Source organism: Poecilia formosa, unplaced genomic scaffold (assembly GCF_000485575.1).
Source record: "Poecilia formosa unplaced genomic scaffold, Poecilia_formosa-5.1.2 Scaffold355, whole genome shotgun sequence".
NCBI classification, from domain to species: Eukaryota; Metazoa; Chordata; class Actinopteri; order Cyprinodontiformes; family Poeciliidae; genus Poecilia; species Poecilia formosa.
The window spans coordinates 231,636-241,496 of record NW_006800294.1 but is presented as its reverse complement, the minus strand read 5'-3'; the positions used below and the strand labels follow the sequence as shown (position 1 = coordinate 241,496).

Below are 9,861 nucleotides of genomic sequence, written 5' to 3'. Positions count from 1 at the left end.
TAACTGGAGTCACAATGTCCAAAAACTTTATTAAAATGCAACCAGATATTATCTAAATGATCATAAAAACAGATCAATCCACGAAAGAGCTGCCAGAAAGCTGCAGACTCATCATTTACACACAAACGCCACAGAGATGGAAAAAATCTTTCATGTCATATGGAGACGATATCGATCAATCGATCTGCCTCGTTTCAGGAATCGGTTCAGCCAGATGAAATCCTGATGGGTCCGTCTGCCTGCTGCTGCTTCCAGGTGCAAATGATTTAAACAGATTTCTGGAGACTAAATGGATCATAACTCAAAAATTACCAATTGATACGTAATAGAAAAAAGGTTTAGCTTACACTTTAGGAGCGGCTTCATCCCCATGATGTCATATGGTAACAGTTTTGATTTTATTTTGAGCTCAGAATAGAAATTCCTACTTTTTCTGGTCAAACTTTTTCAAAATTGTAAATATTTTTGATTTTTCAAGCAGAAACATTTTTAAGCTAATCATATTTATAATATTTACATATAGGTAATCTACTGCAATAGTTGTTTTTTTCACTTGGTCCACTTTAGTTACAAATCTAAAAAAAATTGATCAACAGATTTTCAGATTTATGAACAAATCATCATTTTATTGTTTCTTTGCTTTAGATCCCATAATAATATAAAGACTGAAATATTCTTCAGGGATTTCTCAGAAAGTCTGAGATTATTAAAACCTTCATCTGGAAACACAGCGGGGGGCCGATATCCGCCCAGGGCAACATTCACACAAGAACCGCCTCTGTTGGTCATCATAAAAACTAAACTGAGTTCTAGTTTTCCTCGAAAAATGTGCTTTAGTTTCATATAATGAAACTGATTAGAACAGGCTACGAAGTTTGAAATGGGAACATTTTGTTAGTGAACGGAGCGGATGATCTGCCTGTTTGCTCTTCATCGCGCGACTCGAACCCAAGCAACAGAAAACCAAACGGCACAGAAACAGTTTTCTGGTTCTATTCTGGAACATCGGACTGATGCCGCTCAGGGCTGCAGTGCATGGCTGCGTTTCCTGCAACGGCTGCCAGCTACTGGAGGACGGAGCAGAGGAAGCTCTGAGCCGCGGCTGCTGCGCGCAGGCTGGGATCAGGAGGGGGCGGAGAGAGAGAGACAGAGAGAGAGAGAGAGCAAAGAGAGAGAGAGGCAGAGTGAGAGAGAGCAAAGAGAGAGAGCGGTGACAGCGCTCATCACCCTCTGAACAACCAGGACGGTTCGCATCCCTTCCTTCTCTGTCATTCGCAGACGGACTTTACAGCCTTTGCGCCGCTTTTTTCTTTCGGTGGTTTTTCAGCTGCTGCTCCTCCCGCCCTCTCCCGGTGCTGCCAGCCCCGCCAGCCGACCATGGTTTCTATAATTTCAGACCTGGATCCTCTGAAAAGCTGGAACGTGTTAAGGTAAGCGGCCGGGAGTCTCTCCACACCGCAGCCGCGGAGCGGAGCGTCGCGCGGCAGCAGCGGGCGGCGCGGCGCTCCGAGGAATGAAGGGTGGGACGCGGGGCGCAGGCGGTGAGGTCGCGGCTGCGCTGCGTAATTACGCACAGTTTGCGCTGCTTTCCGCTCTGTCCATCTCATTAACCCTCACCTCCATCGTTCCCAAACTTCTCCCATTTCAGCCTAAAAGTGGGAACAGCAGTGCCCCCCCCCTCGCTCTGCCCCCCCCGCTCGCTCTGCCTCCCCGCTTCCCCCCCAGCGCGCTCCCAGAAACAGTCCGCCCCTCCAGGAATTTGTCCTGAAACATTTCCTCATGGCTGGCTGCCTGCAGCAGCGGCTGCTGCTGAACAACATTACATCTCATCTCCAGCGTTTAGTCCAACACACACACACACACACACGAACAGAGCTGATCCTCTGTGAAATGCATGAGGTCAAAGGTGAAACATGTCTGTCAAACAGCTATTAAAGTCAAAGTGAGGGAGCTGCCGCCGTCATTAAGCATCTCAGCCTATGAATTTAAAAACGGCCGTCTGAATATTTCAGCCCGTTTGATAAATAAGTCATTTTCCCCCGACTCGCTCAGCGGGGGGAGAGAGAGCGAACCCCCAAAGAGCCTCCCATTACTCCTTCAACACTTCCTCTCCTTTTGTCATCCCACCATCATCATCCTCCAGTCCAAAATAGAAACAAGTCTGAGGGGAGAACAGGGAGGTTGTGATGTCATTCCCAAACATCCGACCCCAGACTCCTGGATAATCACTGATTGATGATCAGATTCAGACGTCAACAGGTGGAAGGTGAGCGAGGAGCCAGAGGTTTGAGTCCAGATCTGACTCGTTTCCCTCCGCTGCTCTGAAGACGCTGCGCTTTAATAGCGAGCCGCTCGCTGCAGGTCGACGCTCAGGAACAGCTTCTGATCTCAGAACGCCAACATGGTGGCATCCAGAACCAGGAACCGTTATCTGACGGCCATGATGGGAGGAAGATCAGCAGGGCGTGTCTGCTCCTCTTCCTCAGTCAGGAGAAACAGGCGAACATGAACTCCACATTCCTACACACACACACACACACCCCGCCTCCTGCTGCTCCACTCTGAATGGACGGTGCACACGGCTGGGGCTTGAACTTTGACCCCACCATGCTGGATGGAAGTCAACGTAAAGTCCCCATTAAAACACAACTGTGTGTGTGTGTGTGTGTGTGTGTGTGTGTGTGTGTGTGTATCATCTCCCAGGTTTATCTCAGGGTCAGTTTTTAGTTCAGCTCCAGTGAAATCTGAGTTTATTTTGATTCAGATTTTCAGCCGAACGTCTTTAAACCTCCTGCTGCTCCTGGTGGAGTTCGGTTCCGGTCCAGGGAGGCGAGGACAGCGTGTCCTCCACACCTCTCGCCCCGGCTGGCGATGCCTGCATCAGAATTTGACGCAGGATGGGATGATGATGAAGTTCAGTCATGTGATGAGCTATTTCTGTCGTGTTTTTGTGTTGGTAGATCATAAACCGGTTGGTGTCGTCGTCCATGTTCGATCCCTGAATCATCCACAGCTTTAGTTGTTTGCCTCCTGAGCCGCCGGGTTCGGCCCGTAGATGTCAGTCCAACACGGGAGGCGTGTTCGTTAGTCGCTTGCCGTCAGGCCAGCCTTTGTAGCGGCGGAGGAACAATCCGGCATTGAGCGTCTGAGTGACGGAGGCGGACAGGCGGCCCGACGGAGAAAAGAGTTCTGATCTCCTCTGAACTCTGGAGTCAGAGACGATTTCACAGCTCAGACAGGAAACGTAGACACCAAAACTCTAACGGTCCTTACAGCAATATTATTTTAAAATACAAACGATAAATTATTTTAAGAAGTAAAAATAGTTTTAAGATTTTCTGATCTGCATCCTGGAGGGTTTCTGCGTTTCAGCTCGTCTGCTTCAGGTGTAAATAAACAGAAATATTCCCGTCTCCGTGCTGACTCACTCCCAGTCCACCACAGCGCTGCGTTCGCAGGTTTCACTCTAAACTGCGTGTGTGTGTCTGTCTGTGTGTGTGTGAGAGGTTTCTGTGTTCTCGGACTCTTTGTTCTTGTCTGCGTTCGCTGCCTGTTCCAGCGTTAGTCTGGTTTGATTTCCTCCAAATGTGAGATTGCCCTCCGCAGGCTTTCAGATCACACACACACACACACACACACACACAGATGGGGGACATTTTCTGTCTCTTTAATGTTATTTCTGACTAAAACAAGTGTTGTTTCCTGTCGCTGCAGATGCAGAAACTCAGAAACTGCGTTTTTATTTCTTTCTTTATTTTTCTCAGTCAACAGTAGCCGCAGGGATTTCTAACACAACTGTAGCACACTCAGCGGTGTGTGTGTGTGTGTGTCAAGGTGTTGCTCATGTTGTGAGGACACAAGTCAACATTAAGTGCTTTAATTCAGGCCTTAAACTGTGTTTAATGGCTGCCCTCGGAGTCGGGTTGATTAGTGAAAATTAATCTTTTGTGAAGATGTTAATTGTTTTTTTATTTTTGTTTTTCCTGTTTTCATCATTTGATTTCTCTGCTTGCAGCTTTTATTGTCTTCCTCTCTGCGTGGTTTCTGGCCTTTCTGTCCCCCAGTGCCGTAACCAACTGCTGGGGGCCGCGGGCTCAGAGGCCCCCACTGCACAGTTTCATTTACTTTATTTAAACATTTTTATTAATTGTACTTATTCATACAGTTTTTTAGACATAAATGTATATTTATACTTAAAGAATCCATCTTTTCACAGAATAATTTTTATTTCAATATTTATCAATTGATTGAAATGTTTTAAAATAATTTTCATCTTGCAGAAAAGCTCCTAAAGTATTGCTTTTAGTTTTGCACCTCATTACAATCCAGTTTATTCCATATAAATGTATCTTTTCCACTATTTATCTATAATTTGCTTTCATTTTTTTACTTGTCTTTTTGCCAGACTAAAACCACCAGTGCCCCCCACCTGGGGTGTTGGTCACATGTATGCATATATTTTATTAATGTATTTATTCATTTTAATAACCTTTGACCCACCAACCTTCCTCTTCCAAGTAGAAAAACCTCCAGAAATGTAACTGTTGCTGTGGCCCCCTGCTGCCCCCTCTACCTGCCCCTCTGTGTTTCCCCCCCTGCATTCCCCCCCCCCTCTCTCTCTTTATCACTATTTTTCCACCTGTTTTTTTTTCATCTCCATCTCATTTTCAGTTATTTCCCAGCGTTACTTTCTCCCCAGATCTTCCACTGGAGGTTCGTCGAGCGTTCCTAACGCCGCCAGTCCAAAGTGACAAATCTGTTTAATAATGCACCGCCTGGAGCGTGGCTCCCTCACACTCTGCTGTACACACACACACACACACACATTCACACTAATCACTCCCTCCGGCTGTGTTTTAGTGCGTTACTTTGTTATAGTCTGGTTCTCAGAGGTATTGCACGAGGCAGCTCTGAACCTGAGTGTTTCCCCCAGCGACCAACCAACCCGCTTTATGTTGTTTGGCTTAACAGACACAAGTGCAGATTTCTTCCTCCTCCTCTTTTTATTTCATTCTCAGCTCCTCACTGCAATCATCTTCATGCAGATCTGACCTAAAGGTGGGAAAATGAATCTTCTTTGACTAAAAAAATCTTTTCTTTGCGACCAAATGGAGTTGAGAAATCGGGATGAGGATGGAGAGGAAGCGAAACCCTGGCTGTCTGCCCGGGGAAAAGAAAAGAGGGGGAATAATCTCTTTGTGTGTGTGAGTGAGTGATGGATGCTGGAAGTGAAGCCAAAAACCAGAAAGAAACGGGCTGGAACATCGTAGTGAGTGTTTGGCAGGGGTCACAGCGACAGGTCAGAGCGAGGCTGAGCAGCGCCAAATCGCACAAACTCGTCTTCATCGCTGTCTCTTCCACATATGCTGCTGCTTTTTGTTTAAATGTAAAAACCTCTGCAGTGCGAAGCAGGTTTTTATCGTCCTGCACTCTGAGTCGTTTTCTGAAGATTCAGATGCAGAACTAAATGAGCGTCATCAGAGAGCTGATGGATGATGGGAGGCCTGTGAGCGCCGCTTCGCTCCGCCCGCCTCGCTCTCTGGTGACGGACGTGTCACACTGCGAGTGTTGCCATGCAGACTGCGACCCGAAAGAGAGGAAACAAAGGGGGGGGATTCAAAAACAGAAACGTCTGGGTTTACGTTTGAGCAGGATGAGGCGGAACAGGAAGTGGGTCTGACAGGTTCCAGGTAGAAACGCCTCCATGTTGGGTTCTGGCAGCCAGAGCAGGAGTTATCCTGGACTTGGTGTCTTTTTTTACTGCTCTCCATTAAATAGATGCACATGCTGCTGAAAGTGGAACAGCGCTGCAGGGTGGAGTCCTTCTAGCAGGAATATTTGTGTGATGTAATAGACAGAGCTGATTTTCTCCAGACCCAGCTGGTTGTGCAGAGAAACCCCCGTTAAGCTGCCGCTGCAGAACCGCTCATGTTCTCAAGCTTCCAGTTTAAAAAACAAAATCACAGTCAGCAGAAGAAACATGTTTATTTCTGCATGTCCACAGTTTGACCTCAAAGTTAGCGTCTTGTCTCTGCAGCCCAGGTTCAGTTTTCTGGAAACAACATTGTTATCCTAAAGTGTTACTAAATCCTTCAGAGACCTTCCTTCCATAGATCTGCTTTTAGATGATTGAAACTCTTCCTGTTGGAACCAGAAGTCCAGAACCTGAAGAACCAAAGACATGATAGAAAGAGAGTCGTTGCTTCTCTTCAAGCCAAAATTCAAGTGAAACCTGCATTCTTTGTTATGCCCAGCAGGGGGCAACACATAAATGATCAAAGTTATTATTTAAATAATACAAAAAAATTAAATCAGTCATAATCTTTAAGTTTAGGACAGTGATCTGATTTCCTTTTTAACACCAAAAAGCCTGAATTCATTTAGTTCTAATTCAGCAACTAAGAAATATTTGCATTAGAGGAGAAATGCGCTCCTGATTGGCTGTTGAGCTAAAATGTGTGAAACATTTCAGTTCTGATGCATTTAAGGAACATAGAAAAATATTTTTTCAGTAGTTGAAATGATTTAGGAATCACAAACTGTTAATATCTAAAATCTTCCTTTAAAACGTTGATGACTGCCTGTATTGGTTCAAACACCAAACATACCTGAATGTGCATCAATACACACAGTGGAGGCCATTTTGGCTCAGTTACAAGCTAACGTCTTTATCTGGAGCTTCAGCCAATCAAGGTTCAGATAGATGAATGGCAGCCAATAGCAGGTCAGCTAGCATTGGTTCAAGCTGCATTTTATTTGGAATATTTTAAATGAGATCTACAAAAAAATCCAGGAATTGGTGACTATGCAGGGATCCAGCAGCTATACTTTCAATAATTTACAAACTTAATTTTCAATTAATTGATCACTGATTTGATAAAGAATATCCAGAAAGCTGAACACGATTAAACTGAAACAAAGTTTTCATCCATGAGGGAAAAATAAACTGTTCAGTTCTCACTTGAAATCCTTTTCAGCTTTTATTACTTTCAGAAATGGTTATAATCCCTCTGATCCTTATCGGCCATCTTTGTTTTGGACTGAAGGAAAACCTCTGCAGACTGCAGCCAGGGGGCGCTCTGCACACGCTGCAACTCAGAGGAAAACATCTACTACTGTTAAAAAAACTAAAATCTCTTCAGGTTGCATCTTATGTCTGATTAATTTATTCCCATCAGGTTTGCTTGTTTTCTCTTCCAGAATCACTAACGTCTAATTTAGTCGGAGCACTTCACCTTCATTAGCTGCAGCCTTATTGTTCTGCTTCATGTTTAAGTTGGATTAGACCGCTGCCGCCAGAACCAATGGGAAGCTTTGCAAAGAGATCCTGATTTAACAGGCGATGAGGTGAAACGTTTGTGACCAAAGTTAAACCGTTGTGGCTGAAACCAGTGGATGAGCCTTCAGCTTCATGGTTTCCAGCTTTCAGTTGGTTGAAATTGATTTTGGTTGCTTTTATGATGTAAAGCTCTTTGAACTGCCTTGTTTCTGAATTGATTGATTGATTGATTGATTGAAGGTTCCAGCGTCAGGCGGAGGAGCTCCAGTATAACCAGTGGTGGTCCAGTAAAGGTCAACAGATTAGGGTTTTGTCTGTTGCCATGACTACCACCTGGTCTGTTGTGGTGAAGACAGACCATCATTTACCCGTTAGTCGATGTTTCAACACAAACTGTGAGACTTTTGGGGAAAAAAGACTGTAAAATAAGTTATTGTAGATGAGGTTTATGTTTCAAAGCTGGACAGAAACATAAACCATCCTGATGTCAGCTGTGAAGCACGGCGGCGGACGCCTGAGGCTGTGGGCCTGTGGAGGCTTCTTCAGAATCGGTCTATTCCAAGTTTTTCCTGCCAACAGTGTCCGTACACAAATACAGAAGAATGGGGTGTTTTTGATTTGTGCCATAGATAATGATGTTGTGACTTTTCTAAGCCTGGAGGCTGACGGGGTGTACTTACTTTCAGCATGGCTGTTGTTGGTGTTTTGAGTTTTGTTTTCCACGACCTGCCAACAGAGCGACAACTTCTCTCCAGCCTTTCTTCATCAGGCCTCGTTTCCCCGGCAACACATAAAATACTGCTGTCATCTGCCACTAATAATTCATAATCCTAAAAACATTTCTTCACTCGGTGAGAGCATGATGTAACCTGAGAGGGCGGCCATCTTTTTATAGCTGCAACGTTGTTTCTGTAAAACCTGGAAACAAGCAGGATTTGAGCGTTTAGTGGCTGTTCTGCTTTCACTTTTACATAAAATGGTCAACTTCTCTGTCACTGCAGACTGGACGGCTCAGCTTTTCAGTTTCTGGTTGGATTTCCAGGAAATTCAGAATCATCAGCCGAAATAAGGACGGAAAAGCTGCAGCTCGTTTCTGTGTCCTCATGGTTACTCAGTGATTTTTGATTCTATTTATTTATTTCAAACAAGTTTTTAAAAACAAACAGTAGGACAGAAAAACATGGACACACAAAATGATTAGCTTAGCTCGACTTTTAGTTTGAAAACCGTTGGAAGTTCAAACAGCAGAACATCTTTAACTATTGTCTTCTTTATTGTATTGAAACCTCATCTCTGCTTCACCTGGATTCAGTTACTAAAACCTGGATAAACAATCAAACAGCACTAAGGATGATCCGTTCAGCTGAATAAAGGGACATTTCACCGTGTTTTAAGGAGTTTACCTCGGATCGTCTCCAGCCAAGGAATACTTGAACCGACTGATCATTTTAAAAACATTTAAACCTTAATGAGTGTTCAGCTCAGATTGAGACGTTTAAACGGTCCGAACCAAAACCACATTATGAAACGTTTATCTAAACTGTTTCTTAACTTGATATTTTTGTACAGATGAAATTAAAGGCTGGATTTAGAGTTAAAGGTGGATCAGTTTTATAATACCTGATGTTTGATTCTAATTTGAACCACTTTTGTCCAAATGTTCCCTTCTCGGTCAAAGCATCTGTTTTAAACAAAGACATGTTTTCCTGCGTGATGCGGCGCGGGTTGCTGTTGCTGTGGTTACGGGCCGCTGAAAGCCCCCGCTGCCTGCCAGAGAAAAACTTTAAACATGTTCGTCTGCCGCTGCAGCCGTGTTTTCTTTGTGTCAGGAAGCAGAAGAGCACTTGTCTGTGCCACTTTGTCATTGAGAGGATTTACCTGATAGCGGGTTATTTTTGGATTGCCACTGATACTCATATCTTGTACTACAACTCTCTATCTTTGAAATGAAATTGCTTTCATGTCAGGATGTCTTTTGTGTTTTTTTTCACTCCGAGGAAACATTTGAGAACTTATTTTGGAATCATGTCTGACTAAAACTCTGAATTAAAAGGAAAAGAGGAAATAAGTCGATGTTTATGTGAATAAATATGAATCTAATGGAAGCATCAGACTGGGATATATCATATCAGTCACATTAATACGCAGAAAAACCTGCCTGGAAAATAATCTTCATCATGATGCGCTAATATGCTAATGCTCACAAACATTTAAATAAATCAGTGCAAGTTTTTATGAGCATTTTTAAAAGGATAAATATTAAACAAGACTCTTAGTTATATATGTAGGCCTGAACCCCCTCAGCCAAATCATCAACAAGACTGGCTACGGATACCGGTTTTAGAATGGGGCCACAATCAGTCACCTCCTCTACATGGATGACATCAAGCTGTACGCCAAGAGCGAGCGAGACATCGACTCACTGATCCACACCACCAGGATCTACAGCACGGACATTGGGATGTCATTCGGACTAGAGAATTTTGGCCGTATGGTTACAAAGAGAGGGAAGTTCATCCACACAGAAGGGGTCTCTCTCCCAGAGGGAACAATAGCAGACATAGAGCACAGCTACAAGTACC

The 9,861-nt window shown here is 44.1% G+C and overlaps 1 long non-coding RNA gene across 3 annotated transcripts in view; it reads left to right on the top strand.

The window, feature by feature from the left end:
* Positions 1 to 586: 586 nt before the first annotated feature.
* Positions 587 to 9,861, top strand: part of LOC103153567 (uncharacterized) — a 64,798-nt gene continuing 55,523 nt past the window's right edge. For all 3 annotated transcript variants that reach the window (XR_001658994.1, XR_001658993.1, XR_001658992.1), the window contains exon 1: positions 587 to 1,430. This is a non-coding gene — a long non-coding RNA (uncharacterized LOC103153567). The remainder of the gene's footprint in view (positions 1,431 to 9,861) is intronic.